Here is a 20,358-nt window from a genome sequence, read left to right as displayed (position 1 = left end):
GAAGGGCGAGTTTAACAGGTGCAGAGGGAAGACGGAATTTGTGACTTCAGATGGTAGCCTTGCTGTTTAGTTGCAGGCATCTAAAGGGTTAAGTCAACTCCAAGGATGATTCAACTGAAGGATTCTCTCACATTTTCTTCCTTTAAGGGTCTTATACAGAGAGGTGGGAACTGCTGAGAGAAGGAAGGTGGGAGGGAAGCACTGGCCTTTTTCTGATGCATAGATCTACCACCCTCCACAGTAGGATGGACTTTGTGAAAGACTAGCCTACAAGGAAACCTGGTGCACCTAACCAGGCTTTTCTAAATGGCAGCCTCTAGACTCAGGAGTTCAAATCTCCATTTCCTCATCTACAAAAGGGAGCGAAGAACCTACCTCGGAATTGTTGCAAGAATTAGTTAAATGGATTTCAGATTTCATCCCAGCACCCAGGAAACAGTAGCTATTATTATGTAGCTATCTTTTCATTGCTGATTCCTTCATAAACTCTAGGGATCGTGTGCAGAAGAATCAATATTATGAAAATGAATGACTGTGTAAGTAGCAATGGCCAGTTTCACAGCATAGAGACCATTTGGTGATGAAGTCCTGAACCCTATGTGACTCTTGCTCCTGCAGTTCTGAACAGGTTGGAATCCCACAAGAACCAACTGGTAAATGTCTGCTATGATATAATGGAAAGGGCCTAGGGGTCAAGTCAGCCACACCCACGTTCCAATTCCAGCAACCATCTTGCCATGTAACCGTGGAAACCTCACTCAGAAAACAGCATAGGAAATTTGTAAAGCATTTACATGTTTTGATAATCTTGTGATATCATGTTTTCTTTCTATAGTCAGTTGTATTTTAATAGCAAGACCTGGCAATTTAAAAATAAAAAGAAAAGCCTGTCCCCAGCATCCAGTACTGTTGAATGTCATCCATGCAGAAGTCTCTAACCAGAAACCTGATGAAGCAGGGCAGGGTGTTTCATGCCTGTGATCTCAGCAGCTTGGGAGGCTGAGGCAGGAGGATCACAGGTATAAAGTCAGCCTCAGCAATTTAGTGAGGCTGTAAGCAACCCAGTGAGACCGTCTCAAAATAAAAAATTAAAAAGGGCTGCAGATGTGGCTCAGTGGTAGGAGCACCCTGGGTTCAATCCCTGGTACAAAAAAAAAAAAAAAAAAAAAAAGAAAGGTGGGAGAATATATGTCAGCCACAGGGGGAAATTGTCTGATGTACTTAGCTTATTTCTATATAGGGAGCCAAATGCTGAACATGGACCTCCATAAAATTAAAGAGAAATAAACCAGCAAAGACACCTCATTTCCTGAAATAGATGGGGAGGGGACACTTATTGAGAAGAGTTACCTAAAGACAAATCATGACACTGCTTCTCACAAAACATAATAAACCTTAAAACTCTTTTCCCTAAAAGGAACTTCACACTGGCAGAAAACAAAAAAATACAAAGAGGTTTGTATATGGAAGACTGGGGAAGTAAGGTTGCCAGATAAAAATACAGCAGAACAGCCAGTTAAATTTTAATTTCAGATAAATAACAATTTTTTTTTTTTTTTTTTTTTTTTGGGTGCTGGGGATCGAACCCAGGGCCTTGTGCTTACAAGACAAGCACTCTACCTACCGACTGAGCTATCTCCCCAGCCCCAATAACAAATTATTTTAGTGTAAAAATCCTATTGCTGTATTATACTACTCTATTTGTATTTACTATTAACAAATGAAGATTGTTTATTTACCTAAAATTAAAAGGTAAGTGGGTGCCCCATGTGTTATCTAACCCCAGCAACCCTGCTTGAGGGGCAGCTAGGCAGAAGGAAAAACAGGCCAAGACTGAACAGCTTCTGTGGCTGTAAGTGGGAATACTCTCTGCCTTAATAAGTGGTTTGGAGAAGCAAGTGAGATTTCACATCTGAAAGTGCCTTTGTGACCTCCAATAGGCCATTGCATAGATGGAGAATAATCAGACAGGATTCCAAACCCAGGGCTCTCCACTTTTGGGCTCTATGATCTCTCTCAAGTTAACCTACCCAGGCCTCAGATTTCTCATCCACAAAATGGCAGTAATCACCACACCAACTTCACTGAATTGCCATGAAAGTTAATGAGGCCAGACACACCGGCGAGAGTGAAGGCGAGTCCACTTCTCTTGTGAGTTTCTTTTCTCCAGGACGCCATTCCCCTTCCCCGTATTTTCTAAATGGGTTGTTATTCTATGTTGCATGGACTTGTTGCTCTGCCAACTCACCAGTGGGTAAGCAAATTAATTAGGTGATAAGTGACTCTTTGATCTTCCTATTGTTATTATTATTTGATGATGACTAGTTAAGCAGGTGGCCCTGGGATCGGCCACAGGTCATGCGAGCAGAGCAGCGGCAGTGGTATCTCAAGACTGTTCCTTATCAGGGACCTGCCATCCAGGTGTTTCCTCATCTTTGGATCCGCCCTCTAGGTTTCCTCAGATTGTGTCTTTCAGATGGTACGCAACCTTCGGAGCTGCGCTTTGAAGGGCCTGACCCTGGTGTGTGTGAGGAAGTCCTTCATGGCGATGGCCCTAGCCACCCTCTCAGGAAAATGCAGTGACCTCTCCCCTGCACACACCCAGATCCTCAGGCAGAAGCGGAACCCAGGGAGCCAGCCCTTCCACTAGAAGCAGCCAGAACCTAGTTCCTGTCGCCTCCAAGAATGGCCTGGCTCTACCAAGCAGTTTGGTTTCTGTTTTGTTTGGGGGTTTTGTTGTTGTTGGGGTTTTAAACATCATTTTAAGATTCTTGAACAGTGTGGACTGTTCATCTCTCTTCCCTAAGCTGCTATGTCAATTCATTAACTCTGCTTCTTTTGTCCCTTATGGTGGACGACACACTCATACGGGCATCGTAGAAGGTCCTCCTGCCGGTGCCAGGTTAGAAGCCCTCACAAGACAAAGTCTCAGAGAGAGTCACACCAAAGGTGCCGTGACCTCTGTGCTCGTGACGATATTCTGGGACCTCTCATCCCCAAGTCCTGGGACAAAGTCTCCTGTCCTTATCGCTTGTTTTCACTGAAGATAAACCCATCTGCTCACTCTGCGGACAGATTTTAAACTCTCTCTCACAAATCAGTGCTTGAGATGAAGTCGGCCCAGGTTCTGCACTTTGTCCAGGTCTCAGCGCGGCCCCTGCTCCATATTAAAAATAGCCGCGTCTAGTCCAGAGCTCGCGTCCAGGAGGCAGGCGCCTGCTATTCTAATCTCGGTTCACAAATAGCTCTCGATGGGCTCGAGCCTCCATCAACACCTCCAGGGGCTCCAGTTATAACACAGGCCCTGCCTCGTTACCTCCAAAGGTAGGCTCTGCTCAGCTCCCCCGGGCGCCCCTGAAGTCAAACCGAGGCCCATTCCCACAGAACTGAGAAGCCGTTAAGAGCACCCCCAACTCTTAGAGTAGCCTGTGTTTCCCAGGCCAGAAGCGACAAAACTCCCCTTGAGACTCGAACTCAAACAGCGGAGGTGAACAGGCGGCCCCTCCCTCCTCCTCCTGCCTCCTCCAGCCCCACCCTCATTTCCACCTCCCTGCCTCCCCATGTCCATCTTGTTCTCTGTGGAAAACCATAGGCCTTCCGGTTGCTATGGGAACCAAGCCTTTTATTCCATCCCAGTGACTGGCTGGTTGGGGCTGAGGAGTAGGGCAACAACTGGTGCCCAGGCCTTCGGAAGCCCCCACAACCCCACCTTTTCTCCAGAGGAGGAGGTGGGGGGCTGCACCCCATTGCCTTTTCACCCAAGCCCAGCTGGGTGGGACCGAGCCCTTGGGCTCTCAGGAGTTCCCTGGCTGCGGTTCAGGGAGATCAGTGCTCCCCAAGCCCTCCTCTGGCCCTGGCCCTTTCCAGAGGACAATAGCCTCCACGCAAGGGAAAATTCCATCGCCCAGGGTTCAAGTCTCCAAGGAGTTGCTGGGGCCTCTGTTTAGGCTGGAGTGGGCTCTGAGGAGCCGCTGCAGCTGCCTGCCACCACCCCCTCGCTGAGTTTTCTGTTTAACCCCTCAGCTGCCAAGGATTGTCTTTTCCCCAACCAGTGCCTGGGAACTAAGAGAGGAAAGAAATAAGGCTTTGTTCCCTTTGGGGAACTAATTGGGAGAGGCAAGCAGTGTGGCCGGCTCAACTCCTCAGGGAGTGAGGCTCCTGCCCCTGGCTATACACACCTCTGCACCCCAACCCGTGCCCAGAGGCTGGGAGCAAGGCGGGTGCTCCCCAGGCTGCCACTGTGCCCAGGATGTGGAGGAAAAGCAAGGGCTGCTACAGGACTACAGGGCAGCTGAGAGCCATTTTCTCAGGCTCAGAAGATGTTCAGAAAAGACGCCAGGAGCTGCAAATGCCTACTTTGTCTCATTCCAATCCCCCAAACCAAGGCCTACTTTTTTTTCCTACTATTTCTTCCAAGATCTGCATAAGAAACTCTGAAAGAAAAGTAAGCAACAGGAAAATCAAGACATGATGTTTTTAAATACTAGGTTTATAAATGAAAAATACCTAGCCATCCCTGTTACAAGGTATCAAAAAAATTTTGTTGTTGTTGTTCTTATTTAAGAATGTACTCCATTGCAAATCAGCTAGGAGTCAATGAAAAATTTGGTTCATTGTGATTTAAGATGGAATGAATTCCAGGTCCAGATCCATAAAGAACCAAAGGATGATTTTTTGATCCCATCTAGGAACACGGCAGATTGCTAAGAAATCATCCATCACCATGTCCAGTGCCCACCCAGGGCATTCAGGTAAGGACTGCTCTCTAATCATCGAGAGTATCTGAGAAAAGAAAATGCTCTTGTGCAGTGGATAACAGCACAAAGGTCATCTCTGTCCTGGGACACATCTGCTTCACTCCTGGAAAGAGGATCCCTGACCCAGAGGGTTCGGGAAGAGGCTAACTGTGGGCCGACACAGAGCCCATGGCTTCATGCTGGTGCTGGAAGAACAACACAAATGGAACACAAATCAGCTTTATTAACACTCAGTCCTGTTCAGTTCCCCACAAGTGCAGCTCTTGCTCTGGTTCACCCCCAGTAAATCCTGCTGACACAGGACCCACACTGCAACAGTCATCTTCCTCCGATGTGGCAAGTCTACATTTTTAGGAAGCTGTTGGGCAGAAGAAAGCAACTCGAAAGTCAGAAGTATCTACGTGCCTTTTAGAATTGGGGTTTAACCCCCACCCTTGGATGTCCCAGCAAAGGCATTGAGAGTTAAAACAACTGATAAAGGTTGAGTCAAGCTGGCACCCAGCGCCTTTGAACCTGGCTGGGCTCCCCCTCACATCTTCCCACTCTGCTCTGCCTTGGGTCCAAGTATACGGAATCCCCAGCCTGCTCCTCAATTCATGCTCTCAGTATCAGTAGCCAAGTCAGAATGGACACTGCAAAGTGTCCACTAAGGGGTAGACACAGCACGCAGCCCTATCTGAGGAGACACCCCTACACCCCATCAGAGTTGACTGTGCATTGGACCATCAATATTATTTCTTTCAGCTCTGAAGACAAACTTCTGGCTTTGGGGAGACTGGCCAGGGTTAAGGTGGAGTCTCAATGTGGCCCTATTCACAGCCCGAGCAAAGCCTTTGGTTGGTGCCAGATTCTTGTTGAGTTGAATAGAACGGAGGAAAGCTAACTAACCCACCAGAATAGCAATAGCTCACATTGGCAGAGCCATCACAAGCCAAGACGCTTTGAAATGTTTTATGTGTATTCACTTATTTTCACTTCATTATAACCGTAAAGATAAGTATTTTTTTTTTTCTATTTTACAAATGAGGAAACAGAAATAAGGTTATAAAGCAGGCCACTAAAAGGACAGCAATTACTTCCTCCCAAAGAGACCCCTGTCAGGAATCCTACATTAATTTGCCCAGGATCCTGTCCTGCAAACCAATGTCCACACTAAAACATTACCTGGCTTATGTGCTCCAAGAAGAAAGATCCAGGGGCCCTCCCAGATGTTTAGCATGGTGGGCACGTTAATTGGGCTAGTGTGGCTTGGGAGTCAGGAGACCCCAATTTCCATTCTGGCTCTGCCCTGGTGGGTATGATCATCACCAACTGCTTCAGCTCCTGGGCACCACCGTCCTCCTTGGTAAGTCACACAGTTGATAAGAGCTCTCAGGTGCCTGCCTGTCCTCAGATTCATAACAGGCAGCACATGTTGGCGTGAGGACAGGCCCAAGACACACCAAATAACTGAGAAATAACTACTCATTGCACACATGAGCCTTAGTGTGCACGTTCCACTGTTTTGGGAAATATGTGCTGTTTTGATATGTGTCTGCTTGGGTCATGAATAAGTCTGTGGGGGGAAGGGACAGGCTAATGAAATGAGGCTTCTTGGAGGAAGAAGACTTTCTTAGTCACACTTCCTGTTTCACACTGACCTTTTAAAAGGAAACCCACAGTCAACCTGTGCTAAGGCTTGCCTACAAGATCTACCCACAGGTATAATAAAAACTATCTAAATAAAGACCACAGTGGGCCCCGTTTCACTGAATCAGTGGAAATAATAAGATCATGAAGAAGGGGTGATGGACAGAGATAAGGGACACGGGGTGTTCCATACACTGTGCATAACATGCATAAGAGATTTAAGTGGTTATTAAATAGAAATCTAAGTAGAGAGGCAGAGAGAAAGCATGCAGCCACCTTATCATTGGTCTCTATGTACTTCGGGCTTAGCCTCCAGTCAAAAAAAGGAGGCCCTAAAAATTAAAAGAGATACTTGTAGTGATTTCAAAAGAAGTCATGATGACTAAGTTGTAAAATTAATTATGGGAATTTTTATTTAGCCTGCAGAAAAGAAGACTGAGATAACTGAAGAATGTTCAAGGTGTAGGGTGCTCAGAATCTCAGAATGTTCTGGAGATGAGGGAAGGGTGATGCCATGAGGACTCATGAAGAACGGAGCAGGCTCACCTTTGCCAAGAGGGCAGGACCATTAGGTGGCAGAGCCTAGATCCGACCACCCCAATAGACCCGTCGTCATCACTGTGCCCTATCTACTCCAATTGTGAAATTCACAATTTCCCAATAATCCTTCTGTTCTCTTTCTTGTTGCTGTGGTTGGTTGTTGCCGCCTACAAACTGTCACCAAAGAGGCTGCTGGGTAGGAATGAGCTATACAGCCCTCTATTAGAGACATTTCTCCAGGAAGCTGAACCTTGATCTGTCTATCTTCATATTAATGGAGGAAGATTCCTGAGTCAGGAATTTGGACAGAACACAGCCCCCCACCGTGTCTAGGGCTTCAGATGGAAAAAGTAGATGAACTCAATGGTGACTGAACTTATCTAGAGGCTTCTTCATTCACACATCTGGTACCTGCATCAGAATGAGTCAAAGCCTGAGCTCTTCCAGGACTGCCATGCATGGAACTACCTGTGGCACTCCATGCTGCCTGGCACCTGGGTTCCCAGAGTGGCTACTGTAGGAGAACCAGGCGGAAGCTGTAGACCTTTTATGATCAAGCCCCAAAAGTCACAGAACATCACTTTCTTCAAACTCTACTGATCAAAGCAGTCACAAGGGGACTCATTCAAGGGGAGGTCCCACCTTCTTATGGAAGGAGCATCCAAGAATTTTAGAACAGCCAAGTGACTCTGGAAGCTTACACCCAGGTGCAGGATCACTTGGAGTTGGGAGCCCCTCACCCAATCAGGCAGATGCTCTAGCTGGCAGGTTGCTGAATGGTGATAAGGAATTGAAAGAACCAATATTCAGAGGCCTCTGACATTCCTTCAGGGAGGATGGCATAGGAGCCAGGCAACCATGATAAGGATCCTCTAACAGAACAGAGATTCAAGGTGATGCCGTCTCCTGAAGAAGGTAGAAGCTCAGTTACCACAATAGGAGTGTGCATGAGGTCAGCCCAGTAGCATGTGACAAGATACTGTCACCCCCGTTGAGCACCTCAACCCTCCTCCCGGGGCCACCTGAGGGTTTGTCAAATGCCCTGGCTGAAACCAAGAAATCTTACATCCATGGCCTATTCCCAATCTAACAATTCATACATTGCCTTTCAAATGTACATGGACCATCTTTATTTATCTTGGATCTCACCAGACAGGGAAAGGAGATAGAGAGCACACAAATAGAGAAAGAAGAGAAAAACAAATGGGGGAGTCTTTAGAATTCTTCCCGACTTCCTCTAGAGATGCTAAAGGGAAAAAGGGATCCCAGGGTCTGGTGGTTCCAGTCTGCCAACTGCATGGCTATCAGCTCTCCATCAGTGTCCTGCTTCAAGGCTGGCCCTATTTCTTTCAGAAAGCAAAACATTTGTACTGATCTAGGGTCACTTGAAATCATTTGCCCTCATAGGCTGGAAATATTTGGGGCTTGGGAATTCGTGGAGGGGCAGCAGAGGGGGAAAAGAGCTCAAAGCTGGCCTGAGAAGAATAGAGAAATAAAATTGACATTTGGGAAGTGGGGCAGTTCTTCCTATGGAAGCTATGTACAATGACCCAGCACACTGTCACCTCTCATGGGTTATCAACCTCCAAGCCTCTGGCTCACACGATCTTAGAGGACCAGAGCTGGGTGGTGCCTGCTCTGAGCTCATCTAGTTCAACCCTCACATTTTAGAGGTGAGGATGTTGTGGTACAGACTATCTGTGCCCACTAAAAATCCAGGTGCTCCAGTCTTCCTTGAAGTTAGGGAGAGGTCATCTGAATAATTGTGGCCAATGGACTATGAGTGACATGTGTCACTTCTGGGCCCAAACTCAAGTCACTGTGACCTTATAGCCCACACACAGGATTGCATGGCTACAAGATGGGAGACATTCTGTCCATTCTTATCAGAGCAAGAAAAAAAAAACAAAAGGTTGAATGTTCAAGCCACTGAAACTTAAGGTCTTCTTTGTCACTGTGGCATGGGCTGGCTTAGCCTGACTAACATGGAAATTGAGGTTGAGAAAGAAATTTGGGAATTAGGAACCCAGAGTGACACAAATTAAGTCTCCCCTCCATCAGGAAAGCAGAATCAAGGCAGGTGAGGAGAAATATTTTCTGCTGAAGGGTGATGAGCAGGATTGCCCATCTTACTTCATGATCCTCCCAGCAACTATGGCAAGTCCATCATTAGCCCTTTTATTAGGACTTCTAGAGGCACACCCAAGTAATACGGTGAGGAGAGTTAAGACCAGAGCCCAGGGCTCCCCTACACACTGCCTAATCACCCGTGTTTTTTATAATAACTGCCATCTTTTTTTGGGGGGAGCAGTGTACCAGGGATTGAACTCAGGGGCACTCAACCACTGAGCCACATCCCTAGCCCTATTTTGTATTTTATTTAGAGACAGGGTCTCACTGAGTTGCCTAGTGCCTCACCATTCCTGAGGCCGGCTTTGAACTGGCGATCCTCCTGCCTCAGCCTCCCAAGCTACTGGGATTACAGGTGTGTGCCACTGCGCCCGACCATTACTGACATCTTTAAAAAAGATCATAACTCTCTTTTTCTCCTCTACTTTCCAAAAAAATTACTGATTGATGTAGGCTTATTTTTTCCATGGTTTTATTTTTGTAGAATGTTTATTTCAATATTTAAATATTTCCTTGAGGAGCTTTCAGCGGGCCTGGAGATAACTAGAGACACTGAGGAGTCACAGGGTCAGGGCTGGGAAACCCCTGCTTGGAGGTCCCTGGACGATACAGTCCCCCGAGTCGGTCCCCGCAGGGGTACCACCTCCCACAGTCTCTATCGGGCCAGCAAATGAAGAAGTTGGATTGGACCACATCAAAGCAAGATTTCTTCAAAAACTCCAAATCATATCCAGGTTCCTCTTCAGACCTCATAGAGTAGACAGAGGGGACCTTCTGCGGCTGCTTCCTCTTTCGACAGAAAGGGGAATGTCTGTAGGCCTAAGGGCGTCACTCACGTCTGGGAGTACATGACGAGTTAAAGACCAGGGTTGGGGACCCAGGCCTCCCGGGCCCTCCACCCAAGGTGTAGCCTCCCCAGGGGGCCCAGGCTCCCATGAAAAATCCAACCCCTCTGTATTCCTTAACCCTGGCTGCCCACCTGACCTGGGATGTCCCTCCTGACCCTTGGTGCCCTCCTCTCCCCACCAACACTCAGATGGGTGACCCTTCCCTGGGGTTTATTGCCCCTCCAGCTCCTTCCTCCCATGTTTCCACAGTCTGACTCCATCTTTACCTGGATCCCGACGCTGCTCTCACCAATGCTGAAATGCTCTTGTGTAGACAGGGAGAACTTAGGTTCAGCCTGACCCCATCACTTAAAAGTTAGGTTATTTATTTTCTCTGTCCTCCATTTCCTTCTCTATAATATGGGAATCATAACAGGTCTGTGGGGGATTAAACAGGTTAATGTTGGTATAGCATTTGGCAGAAAGCCTGTGTCGTGTGGTCTATCGTGTGAGGAATACAGGTTAATATCCCAGCATCCCTTGAGACCAGAAATTAGAATCTTCCTTATCTTAGTGGGAAATACAGTACATAAACCATCTCTAGCATACAGCCCCTTGGGTGCAGATCTTACAACCCATGACACCTATGACATTCACCACGTTGAAGCCAATGTGCCAACATTCTTTTGGAGACTGCAAATAGCAAGTCCAGCTCAGGTCACATTTACATGTTTGGTGTCAAATCGGTGAAAAGAAAGAGAGGGAGGGAGGGAGGAAGGAAGAAAAGAGAGAAAAAGAAAAGAATTTTTTCTGAGACCTGGGGATTTCAGACTTGGGGACAAGGGATTGCGAGTTTGTGTTAGCGTTATTCACATTTGGACAATTGCCACCTCCAACGTGGTGTGTCTGAACGACTCCCTCTTAGGAGGCCCCAACCACAGAAGTCTTCCCACTGATCTCGCCACCGTGACTCTCTTCCTCTGGGCACATCACAGTCTGAGGTAGCACACTGACCCACATTCCTCACCAACTCCATGAGGGCAACACGAACGTTTTCTACTTCCCCGGTCTTCTTAGTAATAAGTACAAAACTGAGTAAATAGTAGGTGCTTAATACATACCCCCTGAATGAACTCTGCCAACCACTTCGATTCTACTCATCTTGATGGAAAGAGACAAAATGGTGTAAGGAAATGTCGGGGCTTCTGGGCTCACCCCACCCGAGCTGTCAGCTGCTCAGGCTCCTTGCCCACTGTGTGTCTTCTCGTCTCTCGGGCTCAATTTTGCATCTGTGAAATGAACATAGTAACTAACCCACATTAAAGGGTTTTCCCCATAAGAAACCATATGTGTAAAGTACCTGGCTCTCTTGGGGAAATGATAGTACTTGCTTCACAGGGTCATCTTGAGAATTATATGAATGAGAGTTCCTGGGGGACTGAGGAAAGATTCTAGCATGTTCTGTGTGCTCAATGTATCTTGCTTGTGCCATGCTTGAGGGTTATGATTTTTCTTTTTTTTATTGTGGTAAAATGAATGTTGCATTGAATTGACTATTGTCCATTCGGGGAGTTCACTGGCAGTAAGTATATTCAGACTGGTGCATCTTTTACCATCATCTATCTCCAGAACTATTTCATCTCCCCAAAACGAAACTCTGTATCCATTTAACAATAACTCTCCATTCTTCTCTTTTCCCTGGCCCCTGGTGACCCCTAGTCTACTCTGTCTCTATGAATCAGACTATTCTAGATGTTTCATAGGAGCAAATCCATTGTCCCTTGGTGACTGGTTTATTTTCCTTAGCAGTCATGTCCTCAGGGTCCATCCATGTAGTATAGCACGAATTAGAATTTCCTTCCTTTATGAGGCTAAATAATGTTCCATTATATGATGATACCACGTTTCATTTGTTCATTCATCAGTTGATAGATAGTGGGGGCCACCTTTTGTCTATTGTGAATAACTTTGCTATGAACATGAGTATACACACACCCATTCACGTCCCCTCATCAATTATTTGGGGTGTACACCTATGTGCAGAATTGCTGGGTCATCTGATAATTCTGTTTGAAGAATTACAAACACTATTTTTTTTAGAAACCTCAAAAACATGTTGGTTGTTATTTCTTCGCCTGTCCATTCATTCAACAAATAGTTCATGAGTGTCAACCACATGAGGCACCATGTGGTTCCACATGAACCACATGAGGTTCTGGGAATATATAGGGAGGTCCAGTTGGGCAGCATACTGTTTAGGCCCTGGAGGACCAACAACAGTGGACTCCCCACTGCTTTGCTGTTCCATTTATCTTATACCTCCATTCAATCACCTCGCCTGCATCCAATCTGAGGATTCGTTCTCAGCATCATTCCCATTTCACGGTCATCTCCCATCATGGGTTGAAAACTTCTTACGGTTCCTGCAGGATTAGGGCAACCCCTCTGACCCCCCTCACGCAGACCTCTCTTGTTGTTAATGGCTTCTCTGAATCATATCACCTTCCCTGAAGCTCACAGGAACTCTTGCTATTATTAAACTCTTGTTAATCAGGATTTCCAACCTCTCTTCCCCTTTACTGGCCGCCTTGACTGTCTGGTCCCCTCGGCAACCTCCTGAGGACCCTCACGAACCCCTTACCTTCCACCATCCTGCCAGACCCTGCCTTCCTTCAACCCTATCACAAGTTGGGTTTTTCCATTCAAAAACACGAAACCAAAGTCACCTATGTTGGGAAGCATTTCCTTCCACCCTGAAGCTTCAGGTATTTCTCCACTTCACAAAAATGACATGATTTTAACAAATTTCTGGAAGGACATCCTTATCTACCACTGATTATCCTTGTAAGTTAGAAGATGAGTCCGAACAAACCAACCAACCAATGAGCCCAGGAAGGCTTCCCAGCAGCCTGTGGGGGCATCTGTTGTGCCCTCCCAGGTTCCAATTCTACCCTATTCCACAGGGAGCCATGTCCTTCCGCACCACCCCCACCCCCCGGGACACTTTCTGCAGGGGTTCTTCATAGAGGTGAAGCTCAGCCCCGCCGGAGGTGGAGAACTGTGCTGCCTGCCTTCTTCCTGCCCCCCTCTGTGGCTGGAGACACTTTCCTGAGGGGCTGCTGGCCACTTCCAGTCACTCTGAGGCAAACAAGCCTCTGGATGGTTCATGTATAGATTCTCTTCTGATGTCCCCTGAAGGTCTCCAGCTCACATCAAATCACACGGCTTCCTAAATCCTGGCTTTCTCTGGCTAGAACAATGGGGAATTTCTTGTTTTCCCTTCCCATCCCACCTCCCACTCTGTTCTCACAGCTTCCTGGTAGGCCCCTCAACCCAAAACTGGTTTGGGAATTCATGCTCAGCCAACCTGAAACATTAGCATACCTAAAACCCACATTTACATTTTATTACTTTGTAGGAAAACAATTTACAATATAACCTACAATAAAATGAGGAAAAGAGAGATGGATGTTCTGGGGGCCATGGGGCTGGAGGATATATACCTATGATATTTTTAAAACTTATTCTTTTGTGTTGTTGTTGTTAATGAGAAAGTGGTTAATGAAGTAACCAGTACTGTGACATGCTAGTTGTCTTATACCACTGATGTTTCTGCCTCATTTACCCAATTCTTTTGGGGTAACCAGAGGAATTTTTCCCTAAGGGGGAATCCCCTGATTTTGCATTCAAAGCTCTCCAAATTTAGTTCCTCCTCTCTTTTTGTTTGTGTACTTATCTGTCAAACACAGCCAGGCTGAGAAGACATACTTTGGAGCTCTGGGACAGAACAGGCAGTGGCTACCTTGAGCTGCACATTTCTTAAGTTTTCAAACCTTTTTGAAAAGGAGTAAATCTACCCCTCAGGGTCCTGATTGGCCAATTTAGTCCATTCGAAATCCTGAGGTAAGTTTTAAATTAACTTGCTGCAATTTGGTTCACAGGGAACTTGTTTCTGAATGATTTGATACTATGTCCATTACATAACAGCAGGAATCCCCTGGTCGGAGTCCTCAAACCCCCGGGGGATCCTGAGAAGCAAGAGGCTTTGAGAAATGTCTCCTGAACATGTCTCCTGATGCAGCTGACCCTCCTCCCTCTCAGTCCACACAGATCCACAGGACGCTCCTCTCAGCCCGAGCCCTTGCCTAGGCTTTTGACACCCAGGGGACAGATGTTCAAAGATGCCTGCAGCCCTGGCAATGTCCAGAGAAGAATGTTGCCTCCCTCTCTTGGCGGCTCTGCTAAGATCTGAGAGAGGACAAGGGGGAAAAGAAATCAAATGAGCAGGCTCTGCAGGACATGTTAATCAGGGACCTGCCCTGAAAGACAGCAGGTGGCAATGCCCACGGGCTGTCCTTCCCCTGGGGCAGCCCTAGGCTCCACTCTGTACTAGGTGCATTCTCTCCACCCACCAAGACCTTCCTATCAGAGCGCCACCCCACCCCCAAAGCAAAATCCCTTGGCACTGGGCTACCCTTCAGCCATCAGCCTATTTTTCTCCTTCCTTTTAGAATTAAATTCCTCAGAAGACTTATATATTATCAGTCCTCAGTCCTCCTCTTCGATCTTCTGGAGCGTTCTATAACTGGGTGGTACTGCCACCACTCCCGATACCTGCCGGTCAGTTCTCAGCCTGTTATTGGCAGCAGTTGCCCAGGCACTTGTTCCTGCCTTCCAGAAGCACTTTCCTCTGTTGTTTCCCAACTCCCTGTCTCTGCCTCTCTGCCTCCCTACTATTTTTTGTCGAGTTGACAAGGTCCTTTTCTTTTCTTTCTGCCATGCCAGGGATGGAATCTGAGTCCAGCACTCTAGCCATGAGCTGCACCCCCAGCCCAAGGATGCCCTTAAAGCAGGAGCATCCCAGAGCTCTACCCAGGGGACCCCTCCTTTGGTCTCACTGTTCTCACCCCCTGGATGGTCCCCTCCATCCCAGTTTTAAATGTGCTCTGTATGCTAATGTGGAAAATGAAGTGCTAATAGTGCCTGGTGGTCGAGTTGGACTTAGGACTTATAAAGCACTACCCCTGCGGCTGGTAGGTGAGTTCAGTAAATGCTCTTCCCAACCCTGACACCTGGCCAACGTCACCTTGTCCTTTAGGACTGGGTGTGAATGGGACTTCTAGGTTTCTGCAGCACTTCTTCAGCCAGCCGCATGCATAGTACTGGTTGGGACATTATCTAGGTGGCTGTCAACCAGCCCCTGCTTTCAGGAAGCTCCTGGAGAGCAGGAACCCGGCCTGCCTGCATTCCTGCTCTGTTCTCAGCATGGGTGGCAGGGAGAGGAGAGGGGTGAGGCCCAAGGGAGTGTCACTGGATGAATGAACAACTGGATCCATGAGTGGCAGCTCTGGCCCTGGGGCACCTGGGGCCTCACCTAAGGAAGGAGCTGCCCACAGGTCTTGGTCAGGACACACTGGAACGCTGGGCCATGGGGGAGGGACACAAAACTCATATTTCCCATGACAACCACAAAAGCCTCCTTGTCCTCTTGGCCTGCTCCTAGGCCCTGGATGACAAGGCTTTATCCTGCAGCAGTGATTGACATTCAGTGACCAAAGTCCCAAGCGGATTTGCAAGGTGTGAAACCCCGAGGTTTCTGTTCGTACAAAGACTGGAAACAGGCTGGGTCGTGTTTCTGCAGTAGACCTACTCTGGAAAGCCTGATGCCACAGAGGCAGTGAGACCAAGCAAGGTCTGCAACTGGGCAGCCTGGGTGACTCCACCCTTTGTCACCTGGGTGACCTCGGGAAGAGATGGCTCACGATCCTCTGGTTCCTCAGTGATAAAATGGTAAGACTCCTAGTGATGTGGTGAAGGTACAATGAGACATTGTGCTCAGCAGGTGGAAATGCAAGTTATTACTTCTCCATTGGAGAAGGACTTTTCCATTGGGAATGAAAATGGTAGAAACCAAGAGGCTCATATTTGACCTTGGGTAGGGTAAATACAAGCATGATTCAATTCAACTCAACAGTATTCACTGTTATATGAACTATTGATAGTTATATGCCCCTACTTATATATCCATTTATATTTATCGTGGGTACAAATATGTAGCCTAAGAAGACAGTGAAATTCCCAAATCACAACACTCTTCTTTTGTTTCTCTAGAACTTTGTATATAAAGCAACAAATGATTTCTTAAAGTCTTTAAAGTTCTGCTCTGCTAATGCCACGATTGAGACAGGCTAGCTTCTAATGAGGAGAGAAAACCAATATGGTTTGAACACTCTCTTTCACCACAAAATCGTCAGACCCTTTCAGTCCGAAAACTGGTTTATAACCGTTCATTGCATAATTCTGTTCTTCTCTCCATTCAAAGGTTAAACAGAGCAGCAACACGCGGATGCACGTTTGTCTTGAGCACTATAAGCTGCGAACCTAGAATTCTCAGCACTTGTGCATCTTCTGTGTATGTGATAGCCCGCTGCTGGGGTTCGTTCAGAGCACTGTGGTGCTGATGATAAACACATCTTACCATGGTGCTGAGGATGGAGGCTCAGATAACGAAACGGCTGAGAGAAGTACAGAATCTTTGGACACGGAAGATTAAATTTTGTAGGTCCATACTTCACAACATTGTAGTATTTGACCTATGGTGCACAAATTAATAGCAACTAATGTGTTCACTTTTTTCAGATCAGAAAAATGTTCACTAAACTGTCATCAAGAAATGACATGCCTCAATTTCAACCATTTGATTTTAATGTATATTCGTGAGTATTCCATGCATCCTAATCTTGCAACAAAGATGGTTTAGTAATAAATGATTTTAAAGGCATACGGGCACTATATTTTTCCAATATATTTACTTGCAGATGGACACAATACTTTTATTTTATTTATTTTTATGTAGTGCTAAGAACCAAACCTAGTGCCTCTTATGTGCTAGGTAAGTGCTCTACCACTGAGCCACAACCCCAGCCCCTTATGGTCACAAATTTAAAGAAAAACTTCACATAGTGGCCACAGCCTGCTTTTTTGTAAAAATATTTGACATAAAATCTGTAATGATTATGCGATGAAATACCATAATACACTGGTGGGTATTTTCCTTTCTCTTCCTTCCTTTCCCTTCTTCCTTCCTTCCTTTTTCTTTCTTTCTTTCTTGAGTTGGGGGTATCTCTATGTTGCCCAGGTTGGCCTCTAACTCTTGAGCTCAAACAATCCTCCCTTGTTAGCCTCCCCATAACTGGGACTACAGGCCCATGCCACTCCACCCAGTCTTAAAGAACTGGGAAATCCCAGAAGCCACTTTGCCTATGATGGTTTGCAAGTGGGGGAAGACACTGGCAGACCCTCAGAAGTCCTCAGGCCTAAGGATATGTCACAGGTTGCTATGTAATTCAAAATAAAACACTGTGAATTCACAAAATGCAAAAGTTACATGCTGAAGTTAAAATTGCTCCTTTCTAGATGATTCCAAACACAAAATTTTAGATAACTTTATCGAAGTTGGACTTCTCATTCCTTGGGGCCTCTGCCTTAATGGTGACCTGAGGCCATTGGTCTGCTTTCTGGATCAGATGCAGCCAGTATCTGCCGTGTCCTTGGGAGAGGAGATGGGGGTGAATGAGCTTAGGCCAGGCCAGTCAAGACCACAGTGCCTCTCCCAAGTATTTGATTGCCTCCAAGCACCTCACAGGCATCCCTTCAATGCACCGTTTACAGAGAGGTTAGAGGGTCAGAAAACTGATGAGACCCAAGACATCTAGACAGATAATGACAGAACTGCTTCAAGGACACTAGATTTGATTAGTTGCTCAACCCACCTTTGTCTCTTTTATCCCTCTCATGTGAAAAGGAAGACAGACATGTAGTTTGATGTGTAAATTGATAGTCACTTTTTCTAGAGCCATTTACAAAATTATCAAAATTCCAATGTGTACATACCCCAGAGTCCTTGTCAGTTCATACCTACAAATTTACCCTACAAAGATCCATTTGCACAAGTGCTCAAAGATATTTGAGCAAAGATTTCCTTGTATTATATTTTTATAATATATTATTATATTTTTAAAAACTGGAAATAACCTCAGTGTTCATTAATGAGACAATAGTTAAATGATTTATAATGTATCTGTTCTATGGAACACAATGCAACAGTTAAAAAAGAAATAAGGTTAAGATCCAGCTGAGTGGGGTGATGCAAGCCTATAATTCCAGCAACTTGGAAGGCTAAGGCAGGAGGGTCACAAGTTTGAGGTCAGTCTGGGCAACTTTGTGAGATCCCGTCTCAAAATAAAAAGTGCTAGGATGTAGCTCAGAGGTAGCACCCCTAGATTCAATCCCCAGTAACAAAACAAAAAACAAACAAACAAACAAAAATCCACACTCATGAACTGACATGGGAAAAAGCTCACAATCATTCTTTAAGTTAGAAACACAAGTTTTCAAACAGTGTGAACTAAATTGCATGGAGGATAACTATATATATATTTATATGTTTTTTATTATATATATATATATATATATTTTTTTTTTTATAAGCTTAAGAAACTTCAGGGATCTGGACACAGTGGTACATGCATATAATCCCAGCAACTCAGGAGGCTGAGGCAGGAGGATCATGAGTTCAAATCCAGCTCAGCAATCTAGCAAGGCCCTAAAAAACTTAGTGAGACCCCATATCAAAATAAAATATTTTAAAAAAGGAGTGGGGATGTTGCTCAGTGGTTAAGTGCCCCAAAACAAAACAAAACTTCAGGAAGATGTAATTCACTTGTGAAGGTATAATTCACTTGAGTGATAGGAAGGAGGTAGAAGGTTTCAAGAGTGAGAAACCTTCATTTTTTAAATTTTTTCTACCAAATTTATAAACTTTCATGTAAGGAGAATATGTCTATTTCCAAATAAAGAACACATGAAGCCAGGCAAGGTGGCGCACGCCTATAATCCCAGTGACTCAGAAGGCTGAAGCAGGAGGATTGCAAATTCAAAGTCGGCCTCAGCAAAAGTGAGGCACTAAGCAACTCAGTGAGACCCCGTCTCTAAATAAAATACAAAATAGGGCTGGGGATGTGGCTCAGTGGTTGAGTGCCCCTGAGTTCAATCCCTGGTACCCACCCAACCCCCTTCCAAAATAAAGAATGCGCAAGGTCTTTGACCATGGGCCTCACGAATGTATTGGATCAGCTCCACATACGCTACAGCTAGAGCTACTGCCATCCCGTCTCTGTGGAAGCTGATCCAAGCTGCACACTCCTTGGAGTACAACTGAACCCAGCTTTCAGGGGTAGCGTCATGATCACCTGCTGCAGGTGAGAGAGGAGGTTCCCTGCTCAGTCTGCTTTGGGGGGACAGAAAGAGTTGTGTGATTCACCCAGCACCTTCATCCCCTTCCCTCACAGCAGCCTGTGAGACAGGACAGGAATTGTTATTCTCATTTCTCCAGGGGAGGCTTTGACAGGTCACTGAACTTGCCTCCAGTCACATGACTGGGAAGCTAGTAAGCCATGACCGGATCTGGTGAAAAGCAAGTTCCCCCAAAGTGCTCGCTGCAGAAGTGCAAACTTATCACCAGGACCAGACAGGTGACAATGCAGGGCCAAACGGGCTCTTCCTCCCGGGTCAGGTCCCCATGGAAACAGTCCACTTTGCCTCTAACTTTTCATGGAGCTATCTGACACATTCCAAAAGTTCCAAAAGTCAGACATCTCAGGGATCTGTCCATTCCAGCTCTTTAAACCAAGTGTGCTCAAGGCTCTGCGTTCCACCACCTGTTGCTTAGCAATGCAATTTTGTAGGGCACACTTGTGTCCCCCCAAACTTACACACTGAAGTCCTAACCCCCAGGACCTCAGGATGTGACCATATATGGAGGTAGGGTCTTTAAAGTGGTAATTAAGTTAAAATGAAGTCATTAGTGTGACTAACCCAATATGACTGAAGTACTTAGCAGAGGAAACCCAGACATCAACACACACAAAGGGAAGACCTGGTGAAGACACAGGGATGTGGCCATCTGCAAGACAAGGAGAAAGGCCTGGAATGGATCCTGCCCTTACAGGGAATCCACCTGCTGACTAATCTCAGATTACTACCTTCCAGCACTGGGAGCCAAGACATTTGTTTTTTAAACCACTCAGGCTGTGGACCTTTGTTACAGCAGCCCTAATGAACTAATACACACATCTCTCAGAAAACAGCTTTGTTTTCCATATTTCCAGTGTCTTGAAACAGGGCCTCATTGTCCTGTACAAATTATAATACCTAAAAAAAAAAAAAAAAATCCTGAAGATAATGGCATTAAGATTGCTCCTCTCTACAAAATAATCAGTCCTACCATCTCAGGGGTTTCTTTGTATTCCAGTGCTGGGAATCAAATTTGTGGCCTTGTATACATTAAACACACTCTCTACCATAAGCTAACTTCCCAGCCCCTAAGAATTTTTTTTTTTTTTTTTTTAATCTTAATGACTAAGGGTAGGGGTGAATGTGCCTTTGATGACTCTACAAATTCATCAGACGTCTAC

General features: G+C 45.9%; 2 long non-coding RNA genes across 2 annotated transcripts; both read left to right on the top strand.

Moving 5' to 3' along the window:
• Positions 1 to 1,771: 1,771 nt before the first annotated feature.
• Positions 1,772 to 7,550, top strand: LOC306654000. Its single transcript, XR_013761854.1, has 3 exons — positions 1,772 to 3,324; positions 4,689 to 6,102; positions 6,806 to 7,550. It is a non-coding gene; the product is annotated as an uncharacterized lncRNA (long non-coding RNA).
• Positions 7,551 to 13,607: 6,057 nt separating this feature from the next.
• Positions 13,608 to 16,720, top strand: LOC306653999. Its single transcript, XR_013761853.1, has 3 exons — positions 13,608 to 13,786; positions 15,525 to 15,673; positions 16,523 to 16,720. It is a non-coding gene; the product is annotated as an uncharacterized lncRNA (long non-coding RNA).
• The last annotated feature ends 3,638 nt before the right edge of the window (positions 16,721 to 20,358 follow it).

Source organism: Sciurus vulgaris (genome assembly GCF_902686455.1).
Source record: "Sciurus vulgaris genome assembly, chromosome: 2".
Taxonomy (NCBI): Eukaryota; Metazoa; Chordata; class Mammalia; order Rodentia; family Sciuridae; genus Sciurus; species Sciurus vulgaris.
The sequence above is the reverse complement of the archived record's forward strand: the minus strand, read 5'-3'. Positions and strand labels throughout refer to the sequence as shown.